This window comes from Bos mutus, chromosome 28 (assembly GCF_027580195.1).
Source record: "Bos mutus isolate GX-2022 chromosome 28, NWIPB_WYAK_1.1, whole genome shotgun sequence".
Taxonomy (NCBI): domain Eukaryota; kingdom Metazoa; phylum Chordata; class Mammalia; order Artiodactyla; family Bovidae; genus Bos; species Bos mutus.
In genome coordinates, this window is record NC_091644.1 from 23,957,898 (window position 1) to 23,973,829 (window position 15,932).

The following is a 15,932-nucleotide window of genomic DNA, read 5'->3' on the forward strand; positions in this document are numbered from 1 at the left end:
ATTATAATGTATAATATTTCCTTCCACCATTTAAATACATAAGTTTTAAGGTAAAATTATGATCATACTCTATCTAAGGATTTGAGCTTTGTTTTACCCACATGATATTACAAAGTCAGTTTTTCATATCATACTTACTTTTTTTCCAAAGTGTATTTTTATTCATTTGTAATTTCATCAAATTACATATGACCATTTATTTAGGATCCTGGTCTGTTTTTATCACTCCACAACAGTGGATTTCTCACCAGATACATCTTTTTGAGTATCATTGCTTATTTCCTTTGAGTAATTCCTAGAAGTGGAATTATTAGACTAAAATTATGAGTAATTTTAAGGCACATTATTGACACTATCAAATTATCTCCAAAAATATCTTAGTAGTAGAAACTTTCTTTCATATAAGTATTTGGTCATATCAGTGCAGTTGTAGTAAGCAATTCCATATGTTAATACTAACACTGATTGTGCACTGTATTCCAGATGTCCTTGACGTGTTTAATAGAGCATACATACAAATGTGGATTTGTGAAAGCATACATCCACATATACCCTGGAGAAGGGAATGGCAACCCACTTCAATATTCTTGCCTGAAAGTCCCATGAACGGAGGTGCCTGGTGAGCTCCAGTACATAGGGTTACAAAAAGCTGGACATGACTGAGAAACTGAGTGTGCATACACATACACAAATATGTTCACAGGAGTTTGAAAAAGGAGGTTTTTCACATATAAACAAAATACGCCAAGAATTCTTATGGTATGAGGTATTACATTTATAAATTAAAGATGATATTATTGATAGAAAATTCTCTGAATAGAATATTATTTCATAATTTATTTTACCTGCAAATAAAATACCCACATCCTTACAGACTCATGATTGGGTTCATGAAAAAAGAGGACATAATAAAAGGTAGATACTAAAATCGATTAATTTCCCTAAATTGAAAAAAAATATACATTTCTTTGCATAGCAACTCCTTCAATAGCAGATATCTCTAAAAAGACACTGTCCTGTCTGTTAATCAGGTGATAAGCAATGAAAATGCCTGAATTATTTTAAGAGTTTGAAATTCAGATTCTAGCTTTTTGAATTTAATATTAACACAAAATGTAAATTCAGAATTTAAATAAGCACTGGTAAACATTTTTGAGTGTTTTCATATACTCATTTCTTATGTGGTGATAACATTACATTATTTACTTCATTTAGTCTTTAGAGGACAGATATATGGTTACGGTATATCTGTTGATTGAATCTCAGGGCTGACACTACTTTGTTTATTCATATATGTTAAATAGGCAGAATGAAATAATATTAGTAAGGTTAACCACAATTTAGATCTCTGGCCTCTGGAAAATAATCACACTGCAGTGCTGCTGCCTTTTGGATTATTCTACAATAACCAAATTATGAAGAAAGGGAGTAGCCCAATTAATTAAGAAATGCTATGGTTGCATGCTTCTTTACTCCAAAAATAGGAAAACAAATTCCTATTTGTTTCATGGGTATGATAAGAGAGTGATTCTAGCTTAGTAAAATAAAGGGTGGAAATTAGGGAATTTGCAATTCCCAAATATCATGTGAAGAGCATTTCTTCCTATGCTTATTTACATCTATGTGTTTTCTGTGGTACAGGGCCTGTTTAGATCTCTTTCTCATTTTTAGAATCAGGTTGTCTGATTTGTTACTGTTGAGTTTTAAGTGTTCTTTGCATATTTTAGGTTGAAGTCCTTTATCAGATATGTGTTTTGCAAATATTTTCTCCCTACCCAAGACTTGTCCTTTCATTCTCTTAACACTATCTTCTGTACACAAGTTTTTAATTTTAATGGAGCTCACTCTGCCAGTATTCTAGTTCAGAGTGTTTTTGGTATTGCATTAAACTCTTCACCAAACTCAGGATTTTCTCCTGAGTTATGTTCTATACGTTTTATAATCTTGCATTTTACATTTAGGTCTATAATCCATTGTGGGTTAATTCTTGTGGAAAGTATCTAGATTCTTTTTTTTTAATTGAATATTCATTTGTTCTTGTATTATTTGTTGAAAAGACTATCCTTTCTCTACAGGATAATGTTTGTTCTGATAAAACCTTAAGTGAATTAAAATCTGGCAAAATAGTTTTCTTTGAAAGCAGGCTTTTGTTAATAAGAACAGAATGATCTGAGTACATTTCAAAATGGCCATTTTTTTCTCCCTGTGCTAGAAAAATGAGGGGATTTTTCTCCAACCTTCACCTGAGAACCTGGTTGGATTCTTGAGGGTAAAACTCATGAAATTATAGGGCCTAAGACTAGGCCCCTGGAATATCTAACTCAAGTTTGTCCATTCTGAGCCTCTAGCAATTCATCAATCACAACTTAAATATTTCTACTAGCACCATCCTCAGAGGTGAACTTCTGCACCTGGGCTTCTGCTCCTAGTGGGCTGTGTTTCTCAGTATGCATCTGTCTCTGCATTTTCCAGGGTGGCAGTTTACTCTGTGACCTCAATTCTCTGATGAATATGAGTTGTTCTTTTACAAATTGTTCATTTTTTTTCTTTTGTAAAAGCGGGAATGATGACTTCCAAATTCTTTACACACCAGACAGAAAACTAGCAGTCTCACTTTTTATCACAGACTTGACAATAATTTCCAGGTAACCTTATGTGTACTAATATAAATATATATATATATAACATTGGACAAGATTAATATTTTCAACAAAGTACTGTTCTATGATTTGTTAATAGATAATCAAATAGAGCACTATTTTCAAGTAAAACAAAATTGGCACACATTCACTGAGTTCTCTCAAAAGGCAGCTGATAAGTAGCATCTTTCTTCCCCTTTATGACTTCATCTGAGAAACAAAATAAAGGAGTAGCATATGAAAGCAAAAATTTAAGTTGAAGAATGTTCAGGTGATGGAACATTTATCTGTATTGGACAAGAAGACTTGCTCTAACAGTATCCCCAAATCGGTCAAGATATTTACACTTGGCCAAGCCATGCAGGTCCTGGTGCAGCAATTTTCTCAGTGATGGAGAACTTTCTAGAGAAACAATATCAACCCACTTTCCCTACGAGCAGATTATACTCAGGAGGAAGAAAAGAAGGGAAGAGTCATGCATATCAAGTTCTTGCTCCACTTCAGTTCAGTTCAGTTGCTCAGTCGTGTCCGACTCTTTGCGACCCCATGAAGCGCAGCACGCCAGGCCTCCCTGTCCATCACCAACTCCAAGAGTTCACCCAAACCCATGTCCATTAAGTCGGTGATGCCATCCAACTATCTCATCCTCTGTCATCCCCTTCTCCTGTGCTCAATCTTTACCAGCATCAGGGTCTTTTCAAATGAGTCAGCGCTTTGCATCAGGTGGCCAAGTATTGAAGTTTCAGCTTCAACATCAGTCTTTCCAATGAACACCCAGGACTGATCTCCTTTAGGATGGACTGGTTGCATCTCCTTGCAGTCCAAGTGACTCTCAAGAGTCACAGTCCAAAAGCATCAATTCTTTGTTGCTCAGCTTTCTTTATGGTCCAATTCTCACATCCGTACATGACCACTGGAAAAACCATAGCCTTGACTAAATGAACCTTTGTTGACAAAGTAATGTCTCTGTTTTTTAATATGCTGTCTAGATTGGTCATAACTTTTCTTCCAAGGAGCAAGAGTCTTTTAATTTCATGGCTGCAATCACCATCTGCAGTGATTTTTGAAGCCCAGAAAAATAAAGTCAGCCACTGTTTCCATTGTTTTCCCATCTATTTCCCATGAAGTGATGGAACCAGATGCCATGATTTTAGTTTTCTGAATGTTGAGCTTTAAGCTAACTTTTTCACTCCTCTTTAACTTTCATCAAGAGGCTCTTTAGTTCTTCTTCACTTTCTGCCACAAGGGTGGTGTCATCTGCATATCTGAGGTTATTCACATTTCTCCCAGCAATCTTGATTCCAGCTTGTGCTTCATCCAGCCCAGCTGGATGATGTACTCTGCATATAAATTTTATAAGCAGGGTGACAATATACAGCTTTGATGTACTCCTTTTCCTATTTGGAACCAGTCTGTTGTTCCATGTCCAGTTCTAACTTTTGCTTCCTGACCTGCATATAGGTTTCTCAAGAGGCAGGTCAGGTGGTCTGGTATTCCCATCTCTTGAAGAATTTCCCACAGTTCATTGTGATCCACACAGTCAAAGGCTTTGTCATAATCAATAAAGCAGAAATACTTGCTCCCCTTACTACTAATCAAGTTTCACTTCACAACACTGGGACAGTATGAGTGATAGTGCAGATAGAGTTTGGGCTTCCCTGTTAGCTCAGCTGGTAAAGGATCGACCTGCAGTGAAGCAGACTCCAGTTTGATTCCTGGATCAGGAAGATCCCCTGGAGAAGGGGCAGGCTACCTACCCATTCCAATATTCATGGGATTCCTTGGTGGCTCATATGGTAAAGAACCTGCCTGCAATGCCACCTGCAATGTGGGAAACCTGGGTTCGATCCTTGGGTTGGGAAGATCCCCTGGAGGAGGGCATAGCAACCCACTCCAGCGTTCTTACCTAGAGAATCCCCATGGAGGGAGGAGCCTGGAGGGCTACAGTCCATGGGGTCACAAAGAGTCGGACACGAATGAGCAACTAAACACAGCATAGATAGAGGCTAGGAGTGCATTTAAGAAAATTGTATCCACCTGGGAACTACTGAAGTGGGGGAAATTCATTCTACTCTAACAACAGAGTTTAATAAGTTTCAATATCATGGAGCCTTCATTAGGCCAATGCCCACAGAGATTTTCCAAAATGGTCAGGATCAGACTGATGTATTAACTCAGACCTGCGTACCATCTAAATAGATTTCTCAAACTGGCAGTCTACAACCAAGTGCAGACTTTGTTTTTCTGCTCAACATAGAGTATTGGTTTTCCTTTCTTAATTTCTGCCAACGTTTTTAATGAGAGATTTCATCTGTTATAGATAACGTCCTCCTCATAAATCTGTAAATAGCAACATTGGGCCTTATTTCCAAATGGCAATGATTGCTTGCACCTGAGTCACAGTCTTTACTAATAGATAATGTGAATATTCTTCATTTTTCCAGTATTCACCATTTACTCAATGTGACCATAATGCTCTTCCACAGGATTTGTCTAATTCATGTATCTCTCTTCTGTGGGCATCTGGGTTTGTGATCACTGCTTTAAAGAAAACCAAACTTAGTCTTATTTTTGCACTCCTATCTCAACTGGAACATCTAGAACTGGTCAAAGATTACAGACCCAGTAAAACCTGAGCTTCCTCTGTTCCTGTCCACAAATCTTCTTTCCCCCAATTCCATGTACTTGGCTCATTTCTTTTACAACTTATCTCTTTTTCTCATTTTTACTCTGAGGTTGGCTTTGAAAACTCAGTTATGCCTATGGTCCATATCACCAGGCACCTTGATCTTGTGTGTTTAAATCTCTGGGTCAGCTTAGTTGGAGCCCTTAGAATCAAGATATCCACACATGAAGGCTGATATGCCTCCATTTTCTAGGCAGACCTATGGATGTCTTCCCTTTTCCCTGTCTAGCTTGATAGGAGCTCAGCCTATACTTACTCATGGGCTTCCCAGGTGGCATTAGTGGTAAAGAACCTGCTTGCCAGTGCAGTAGATGTAAGAGATGCAGGTTCAATCCCGGGGTCGGGAATATCCCCTAGAGTAGGAAATGGCAACCTGCTCCAGTATTCTTGACTGGAAAATTACATGGACAGATAAACCTGGAATGCTACTGTGCATGAGGCCACAGAGTCAGACATGACTGAGTCTGCACTTCTGATTCCAAGTCAGAGGCAGAAGCAGCAGAACAGTGGGGTTATAAGTCAAAAAAAGCTAATCATACCACCGAAGTGGAGGAACCAGAACAGATGGAATGCCAGAGAAATAAAGCATAAGGAAGAATAAGGAAAGTCGGGTGCTTACTTGTAATCAAAAAGTTTTTAATTAGCATAAATTTATTCTGACAGAGGTGAAGCTATGCATTTAAATCAGAGCTTTTCCTTTTCATTATAGTTGATGATCCCCCAAAAGAGACAAGAGCAGATTTATCTATGCACAGCATAAATTATCTTAAAATGAAAAATGTAATTGTTTTTGGAACAACAAACTTTTTTTCTCTTTGCAAAGATAGTGATCAATTCATTTACACAGTTTTAATAATGCTTACTTTTACATTAACACTTAAATGAAATGCCTTTGGTTACTGAACTTCCTTTTAAATGTCTATCAGGGGACATCTTTGTGAGTTTTCTCTAAAGTCAATTTTTTTTTTTTTTTAATAAAGTAGCTGTGAGTCACAAGTAGCTATTGCTGGAAGTATATACTCAGTAATTCCTGACCTTCCTTTTTTTGGCCACATCATGTGGCATTTGGGATCTCAGTTCCCCAATCAGGGATCAAATCCATGCCCCCTGCTGGAAGCCCAGAGTCTTAACCACTGGACTGCCAGGGAAGTCCCTACAACTCAGTAGTTCCTAATGTTTCTTTATGGTCTGTCTCTTCTTAAACATAACATTTCTCAACACACAAAAGAATTTGTCTTAACAACGCAGTAATAAAAAGTGCTTTCTTTACCACAGAAAGAAAGGCAAGGGTGAAGTGGAGTTTCAAAGGGCATTGCTAGTCCTATTGATAGCTTATGGTGAATGATGTCAGATTCGTGATCTCCAAAGAAGAAGCGTTAGCTTTGGGACCAGGGACCAGGCTTGACCAACAAGAGCTTTTGTGTAGCAGTTTTATTAAAGTGAAAAAGAGAAAGCTTCTGACATAGTCTTCAGAAGGGAGATGGAGAGTGCCCCCTTCAGTAGTCTTGTCAAGGCCTTATATATTTTTACCACACCCGCTACCACAATGTACATTTTTTAATTAATTTTTTTTTATTAAAGGATAATTGCTTTACAGACTTTTGTTGTTTTCTATCAAACCTCAACATGAATCAGGCTTATGTATACATATATCCACTCCATTTTGAACCTCCCTCCCATCTCCCTCTCTATCCCACCCCTCTAGGTTGATACAGAGCCCCTGTTTCAGTTTCCTGAGCCACACAGCAAATTCCCATTGTCTATCTATTTTACGTATGGTAATGTAAGTTTCCATGTTACTCTTTCCATATATCTCATCCTCTCCTCCCCTCTCTGAATGTCCATAAGTCTATTCTCTTTGTTTGCTTCTCCATTGCTGCCCTGTAAATAAATTCTCCCATACTATTTTTCTAAATTCTGTACATATGTGTTAGAGTATGATATTTATCTTTCTCTTTCAGACTTACTTCACTCTGTATAATAAGTGGTAGGTTCATCCACCTCATTAAAACGGACTCAAATGTGTTCCTTTTTATGTCTGAGTAATATTCCATTGTGTATATGCACCACAGCTTCTTTATCCATTCATCTGTCGATGGACATCTAGGTTGCTTCCATGTTCTACCTATTGTAAATAGTGCTGTAATGAACAATTGGACACGTGTGTCTTTTTCAATTTTGGTTTTCTCAGAGTATATGCCTAGGAGTGGGATTGCTGGGTCATATGGTGGCTTTATTACTAGTTTTTTAAGGAATCTCCATACCGTCTTCCATAGTGTCTGTATCAATTTACATTCCCATCAACACTGCAAGAGTGTTCCCTTTTCTCCACACCCTTTCTAGCATTTATTGTTTGTAGACTTTTTGATGATGGCCATTGTGACTGGTGTGAGGTGATATTTCATTGTAGTTTTGATTTGCATTTCTCTAATAATGAGCAATGTTGAGCATCTTTTCATGTGTTTGTTAGCTATCTGTATGTCTTCTTTGGAGAAATGTCTGTTTAGAGCTTTTCCCCACTTTTTGACTGGGTTATTTGTTTTTCTGGTAATGAGTTGTATGAGCTGCTTGTATATTTTGGAAATTAATCCTCTATCAGTTGTTTCATTTGCTATTATTTTCTCCCATTCTGAGGGTTTATTTTTCACCTTGCATATAATTTCCTTTGCTCTGCAAAAGCTTTTAAGTTTAATCAGGTCCCCTTTGTTTACTTTAGTTTTTATTTTGTTACTTTAGGAGGTGGGTCATAGAAGATCTTGCTTTAATTTATGTCATTGAGTGTTCTGCTTATGTTTTCCTCCCATACTGTCTTGATAACTGTAGCTTTGTTGTTTAATCTGAAGTCAGGAAGGTTGATTCCTCCAGCTTCATTCTTTCTCAAGAATGTTTTGGCTATTCAGGGTCTTTTCTGTTTCCATATGAATTGTGGAAATTTTTGTTCTAGTTCTATAAAAAATGTCATTGGAAATTTGGTAGGGATCATATTGAATCTGTAGATTGCATTTGGTAGTACAGTCACTTTCATAATATTGATTCTTCCTACCCAGGAACATGGAGTATGTCTCCATCTATTTGTGTCATTTTATATTTCTTTCATTAATGTCTTATAATTTTCTGTGTAAAGTTCTTTTGTCTCCTTAGGTAAAGGTGTTCCTAGATATTTTTTTTGTTGTTGCAATGGTGAAGGGGATTGATTCCTTAATTTCTCTTTCTGATTTTTCATTGCTCGTTTATAGAAATCCAAGTGATTTCTGTATATTGATTTTGTATCTTGCAACTTTGCTAAATTCACTGATTATCTCTAGTGGTTTTCTGATACTATCTTTAGTGATTTCTATGTACAGTATCATGTCATCTGGAAACAGTGAGAGCTTTACTTCTTTTCCTGTCTGGATTCCTTTTATTTCTGTTTCTTCTCTGATTGCTGTAGCTAGGTTTCCAGAACTATGTTGAATAATGGCAGTGAAATAAGACACCCTTGTCTTTTTCCTGATCTTAGGGGAAATGATTTCAGTTTTTCACCATTGAGAACAATGTTTGCTATAGGCTTATCATATATGGCCTTTACTATGTTGAGGTAGGTTCCTTATATGCCCATTTTTTGAATAGTTTTAATCATAAATGGGTGCTCAATTTTGTCAAAGGCATTTTTCCTGCATCTATTGAGAGGATCATATAATTTTTATGTTTCAATTTGTTAATATGGTGTATTACATTGATTGGTTTGCATATACTGAAGAATTTTTGTATCCCTGCAATAAACCCCAACTTGGTCATGGTGTGTGAGCTTTTTGATGTGTTGCTGAATTCTGTTTGCAAAAATTTTGTTGAGCATTTTTGCATCTATGTCCATCAGTGATATTGGCCTCTAGTTTTCTTTTGTTGTGTTGTCTTTGTCTGGTTTTGGCATCAGGGTGATGGTGGCCTTATAGAATCTGTTTTGAAGTGTTCCTTGCTCTGCAATTTTTTGAAAGGGTTTTAGAAAGATAGACATTAATTAGCTGTTCTCTAAATATTTGATAGAATTCTCCTGTGAAGCCATCTGATTGTGGACTTTTGATTTCTGGGAGATTTTTGATCACAGCTTCAATTTCGGTGCCTGTAATTGGGTTGTTCATAATTTCTATTTCTTCCTGGTTCAGTTTTGGAAGATTGAACTTTTCTAAGAGTCTGTCCATTTCTTCCAGATTAACCATTTTATTGCCATATAGTTGTTCATAATAGTCTCTTATAATCATTTGTATTTTTGCATTGTCTGTTGTAACCTCTCACTTTTCAATTCTAATTTTGTTGATTTGATTCATCTCTGTTTTTTCTTGATGCATCTGGCTAAAGTTTTGTCAATTTTATTTATTTTCTTAAAAAAAACAGCTTTTAGTTTTATTAACCTTTACTATTGCTTTTTAATTTCTTTTTCATTTATTTCTTCTTGGATCTTTATTATTTCTTTCCTTCTACTAATTTTGGGTGTTTCTTTGTTCTTTTTTTCCTGTTGTTTTAGATGTAAATTTAAGTTGTCTATTTGATGTAATTTTTGTTTCTTGAAGTTAGATTGTATTGCTATAAACTTCCGTCTTAGAACTGCTTTTGCTGCATCCCATAGGTTTTGAGTTATCATGTTTACATTGTCATTTGCTTCTAGAATTATTTTTTAATTTCTCTTTTGACATCTTCAGTAACCTGTTAATTATTTAGAAATGTGTAGTTTAATGTCCATGTGTTTCTGTTTATTACAGTTGTTTTTTTCTTGTAATTGACATCTAGTCTCATAGCATTGTGATCAGAGAAGATGCTTGATATGATTTCAATTTTATTAAATTTACTGAGGTTGGATTTGTGACCCAAGATGTGGTCTATCTTGGAGAATATTCCATGTGCACTTGAGAAGGTGTATTCTTCTACATTTGGATGGAATGTCTTGAAGATATCAATGAGATCCTTCTCATCTAATGTATCATTTAAGACTTGCATTTCCTTATTAATTTTCTGTTTTGATAATCTGTCTATTGGTATGAGTGGTATGAGTAGTAATGAGTATGAGTGGTATGAGTATGTCATTGGTATGAGTAGTAATAATCCTACTATTATGGTGTTACTGTCAGTTTGAGTCTTATGGGTCTCATTTTTGTATCCATTTAACCAGTCTGTGTCTTTTGGTTGGAGCTTTTAATCCATTTACATTTAAAATAATTATTGATATATATGTTTTTATTGCCATATTTTTTAAACATTTGAGGTTGATTTTGTAGATTTTTTTTTTTTTCTGTTCTATTTCTTTACTATATAAGTCCCTTTAACATTTGTTGTAAAGCTGGTTTGGTGATACTGAATTCTCTTAACTTTTGCTTGTTTGAAAAGCTTTTTATTTCTCCATCAATTTTGAATGAGATCCTTGCTGGGTTTAGTAATCTTGGTTGTAGATTTTTCTTTTTCAATACTTTAAATATATCCTGCCATTCGCCTGTGGTTTGCAGAGTTTCTCCTGAAAGATCAGCTGTTAAGCATATAGGGTTTCCCTTGTATGTTACTTGTTTCTATTCCCTTGCTGCTTTTAATAATCTTTCTTTGGGTGTAGTCTTTGTTAGTTTAAGTAGTATGTGTCTTGGCGTGTTTCTCCTTGGGTTTATTCTGTATGAGACTCTTTGTGCCTCTTTGACTTGATTGACTATTTCCTTTTCAATGTTGGGGAAATTTTCAACAATAATCCTTCAAAAATTTTCTCATACCCTTTCTTTTTCTTTTCTTCTTCTGTGACTCCTATAATTTTAATGTTGGTGTGTTTGATATTGTCCTAGGGGTCTCTGAGACTATCCTCAGTTCTTTTGATTCTTTTCCTTTTATTCTGCTCTTCAGAAGTTATTTCCACCATTTTATCTTCCACCTCAATGATCCATTCTTCTGCTTCAAGTATTCTGCTATTGATCCCTTCTAGAGTATTTTTAATTTCAGTAATTGTGTTGTTTGTCTCTGTATGTTTATTCTTTAATTCTTCTAAGTCTTTGTTAATTGACTCTTGCATTTTCTCCATCTTGTTTTCAAGGTTTTTGATCATCTTTACTATCATTGTTCTGAATTTTTTTTCAAGTAGTTTGCCTATTTCCTCCTAATTTATTTGGACTTTTGTGTTTCTAGTTTGTTCCTTCATTTGTACAGTATTTCTCTGCCTTTTCATTATTTATTTATTTTTTTAACTTATTGTGTTTGAGATCTCCTTTTCCAAGCCTTCAAGATTAAATTCTTTCTTCCTTTTGGTTTCTGTCCTCCTACATTTAGTCTAGTGGTTTGTGTAAGCTTTGTATAGGGTGAGATTTGTGCTGAGGTTTTTGTTGTTGTTGTTTTCATTTCTTTGTTTTTCTTCTTCTGGGCAAGTCTGAGTGAGGTGATAATCCTGTCAGCTGATGATTGGGTTTGTATTTTGTTTTGTTTGTTGTTTAGATGAGGTGTCCTGCACAGGTGACCTGCAGGTGTGGGTGATGCCAGGTCTTGTATTCAACTGGTTTCCTTTGTGTGAATTCTCACTATCTGATACTCCGTAAGGTTAATTCCCTGGTAGTCTAGGGTCTTGGAGTCTGTGGTCCTACTCCAAAGGTTCAGGGCTTGATCTCTGGTCAGGAACAAATATTTCACAAGTGGTTTGTTATGACATTAAGTGAGATTAAAACAAATATCCAAAAATGAGAAACCAAAGATGAAGCCCAGACAAATGGCAGTTACAAAATCAGGCAAATAATAATTAAAATAATGGAATATACACATATACATATATACCCATAAGCAAAGTCAAAAGAGTCCAACAAAAATAAAGTACAGGAGATTGACCTGGAGAACAAAGGAAATCAAAAATTTACCAGTAAGGAACGAAACTAACTAAAGCGCAAACTTGAAAACAAAACTAAAGCAAGGTGCCAAGTGGGGAATAAAGCAATGAAAACAAAACTAACAAATATGTTGAGAGTAAAGGAAGGAAAGAAAAGAAACAAAGAATAGATATGCAAAGTTAAATAGAGGTAGCTGAAGAAGATTTTTATACATTAAAGATTAAGTGCAAGGGGAAAAGAACAGTAGGAAAGACAAGCAAAGAAATAAATGTAGAAAAATATAATAGGTTTAAAAAATTAAAATTATAGAAAAGACAAAAAAAAAAGGAAGAAAGAAAGAAAAAGAAAACAAAAAGGAAAAACTCCACAGACCTTCAAAAGCTCAACATAAAGCCAGAGGTTTAGAAAAATAAAAAGCGTGACTGAATATACACATATACATATACACCCATAAGCAAAAGCAAAATCATCTAACAAAAATAAAGTACAGTATACTGACCCGGCAAACAAAGGAAACAAAAAATTATTTCTAGCAGTTAAGAACAAAACTAACTAAAGTAACAACTGGAAAATAGAACTAAAACAAGATGCCAATTGGGGAATAAAGTAATGAAAATAAAACTAATAATAATGTTGAGAGGAAAGAAAAGGTAGACAAAATAGATATACAAAGTTAAATAGAGGTAGATAAAGATTTATATACATTAAATATTAACTGCAAGGGGAAAAGAACAGTAGGAAAAGCAAACAAAGAAATAAATGTAGAAAAAATAATAGGTTTAAAAAATTAAAAAGTAAAACTAAAAAAAAAAGAAAAGAAAAACAAACAAAACAGGAAAACTCCACAGAACTGCAAAAACCCAACACAAAGGTAGAGGTTCATAACAACAATAAAAAATGTGACTGAAGGAAAAAAAAAAGCTCAAAAGCTTAATTAGATTTCATAGTGTGAATAAAATTGACAACTACACCAGTTCAATTCAGTTCAGTCACTCAGTTGTGCCCAACTCTTTGTGACCCCATGGACTGCAGCACTCCAGGCCTCCCTGTTCATCACCAACTACCAGAGTTTAGTCAAACTCATGTCTATAGAGTACCTGATGCCATCCAACCATATCATATTCTGTCACCCCCTTTTCCTCCCTCTTTCAATCTTTGCCAGCATCAGGGTCTTTTCAAATGAGTCAGTTCTTTGCATCAAGTAACCAAAGATTGGAGTTTCATCTTCAATATCAGTCCTTCCAATGAATATTCAGGACTGATTTCCTTTAAGATGGACTGGTTGGATCTCCTTGCAGTCCAAGGGACTCTCAAGAGTCTCCTCCAACACCTGAGCTCGAAAGCATTAATTCTTTGGTGCTCAGCTTTCTTTATAGTCCAACGCTTACATCCATACATGACTGCTGGAAAAACCATAGCTTTGACAAATAGCTTTGTTGGCAAAGTAATGTCTCTGCTTTTCTATAAGCTGTCTAATTTGGTCATAACTAAAGTGGGGGGGGGAGAAAAAATTCCAGAAGAATCTATAGTACAAATCAAAACATAAGAGTAATAGATGTTTTTCTTGAGTCACTTCTGTCAGAGTCCTTTCCTTCCCTGGGAGTCACAGTCCTCCCCTCCCTAGGATACCCTCCAACCCTGTGTGGATCTCTGGACTTGCTGTGGGGGCAGCTCAGATTTGAATCTGATCCTGCTCCTGTGTGTTCTTGCCTCCAATATCCACAGCTATCAGAACTAGTGTATTTTCTTTTGTGGGAGCTCTCAGTGTCCTTTTATGTATTCCATAGACACAGAGTCTGCCTAATTGATCATGTGGACTTAATATACAGTTTGTACAGTTGGTGGAAAGGTTTTGGGTCTTCTTCCTTAGCCACACTGCTCCTGGGGTTAAATTGTGGTTTTATTTCCACCTCTGCATGTGGGTTGTCCACTGGGGTTTGCTCTTAAGGTTGCCCTAGAGGATTTGCGTTTGCCCCTGTGAGGGCCAGGTGCAGCTGCTTGGATTGTAGGGGTTCTGGAAGCACCAGGTACTCAGGGGTGTTGCCTGCTAGGGCAACAGGAAATATAATGCTGTAGAAGGATATGGCAACTGTAGCCAATACACTCCAGTATTCTTGACTAGAGAGCCCCCATGACAGAGAAGCCTGGCAGCCACAGTCTACAGGGTTGCAAAGATTTGGACACAACCAAAGTGACCCTGCATGCACGCACACAAGACTCTTTTAGCCTGAGGCAATTCTGCCCCAGTGAGGATTGAACATGAAGGTGGCACAGCTCTTTGGCTTGGGTGGACTCTGGTGACACCAAGGATGCAGGAACACGGACTGCCTCCACTGCAGGAGTTATGGCCCTATCAGTCATTTTTTGAGCCTCTTGTAGCTGGCAATCAGAAAGCCTCTTTGGCCAGTCTTTCTCCGTAGCTCCACCAATTCAGGAACTTAAAGGGACTCCCTTTCCTGGGTTCCTTCTCTGTTGTTTGGCATGTCAGGCACATAGAGGGGCCCTGTGGCTGGGGTCCTATTCTATAGACCCGTGCATTAAGCCCTTAAAGGGGCATCCTGGGTGGGGTCCTACTCTGTAGAAAAGTGCATCAGGCTTTTGACTGGCCAGCCTTTCTATTGTTCAGCTGCCAATGTTGGCATGTGGGGAGAAAGAGGTCATGGTGATGTCTCCACCCTCTATGCATGACTCAGCAGTATCACATTACTTCCATGGCTGCCTGGCTTTCCTCCACAGGCATTTCCCACCACAATCTCCCTCACATCCCCTTGATCCGTCTCTCTGCAGTCAACAATGGCCCTTGCCGTGGGATTGCTCCACAATCCTTAAACTCCAGCTTCCAGCTGCTGCGCCCTCCAGGGGACCTGTGTCCCTCTCTGGGGTATGTATGGCTGCAGCAAGGACTGTCTGATTCTCATTCCTTTTATGCTGCCACAGATCAGTTGTTTCACTCTTAGCCTGAATTATGTCTCCTCTGACTCAGACAATTGCCTCAGTGTGGGGATCGGACCCTTGCTTTTGTTCCCCCACCCACCAAGGGCAGGTCCAGTCCTACTAACACTTCTGTTTTCCCCCTAGTTCCTTCATCCTACTGAGTTTTGTGTGGTTCTCTATATTTTTTTTTCCCCTGGTCAGGTACTCCCGTCCTCTCTCAGTTGGTGTTTTGCATGCACTTCTGTGTCTGAAGGTGTATTCCTGATGTATCCATGAATAGAGATGTATTTCACATCCATCTACTTCTCTCCCATCTTGTTCTCTCACCAACATACATCTTAAATTAACAAGATTAGAAGTAATAGTAGAAAGGTCTTACCAGATCCACTCTCACGTAAGACAACAGGATTAGTCAGAAGGTTCTGGTTAAGGAGAAACAGGTCCTCAAGAAAGACACATTGTTGTTATATAATCGTTATGGAGTTTAAGATGAGTTGTTTTGTTTTGTAATAATTAGCTCTGGGCTTAAAGAAAATAATATCTTACGTGACTAAGACTAAAGGACATAGAAAAAAAAGTTTATCCTTTTCTCCTCCTTGAGAACCCCAGACTCCTATCTCCTCTGTCAGAAGCCCAGACCCCTTTCTTCTTGGGAACCCCAGACATCATATCAACCTACCTAAGAATTGACTCTCTCACTATCTGACAGAGAAATCCCTATGAGAACATTTTTCTCAAAGGCATGACACTGGGTAAGGCCAGAGGATAGAGGTATCAGTGAACACTGACTCAGGTGGAGAGGTGAGCAGAGCATGGCAGGATCATATCACTGAGAACTCTGCCTAGGAAGCTGCT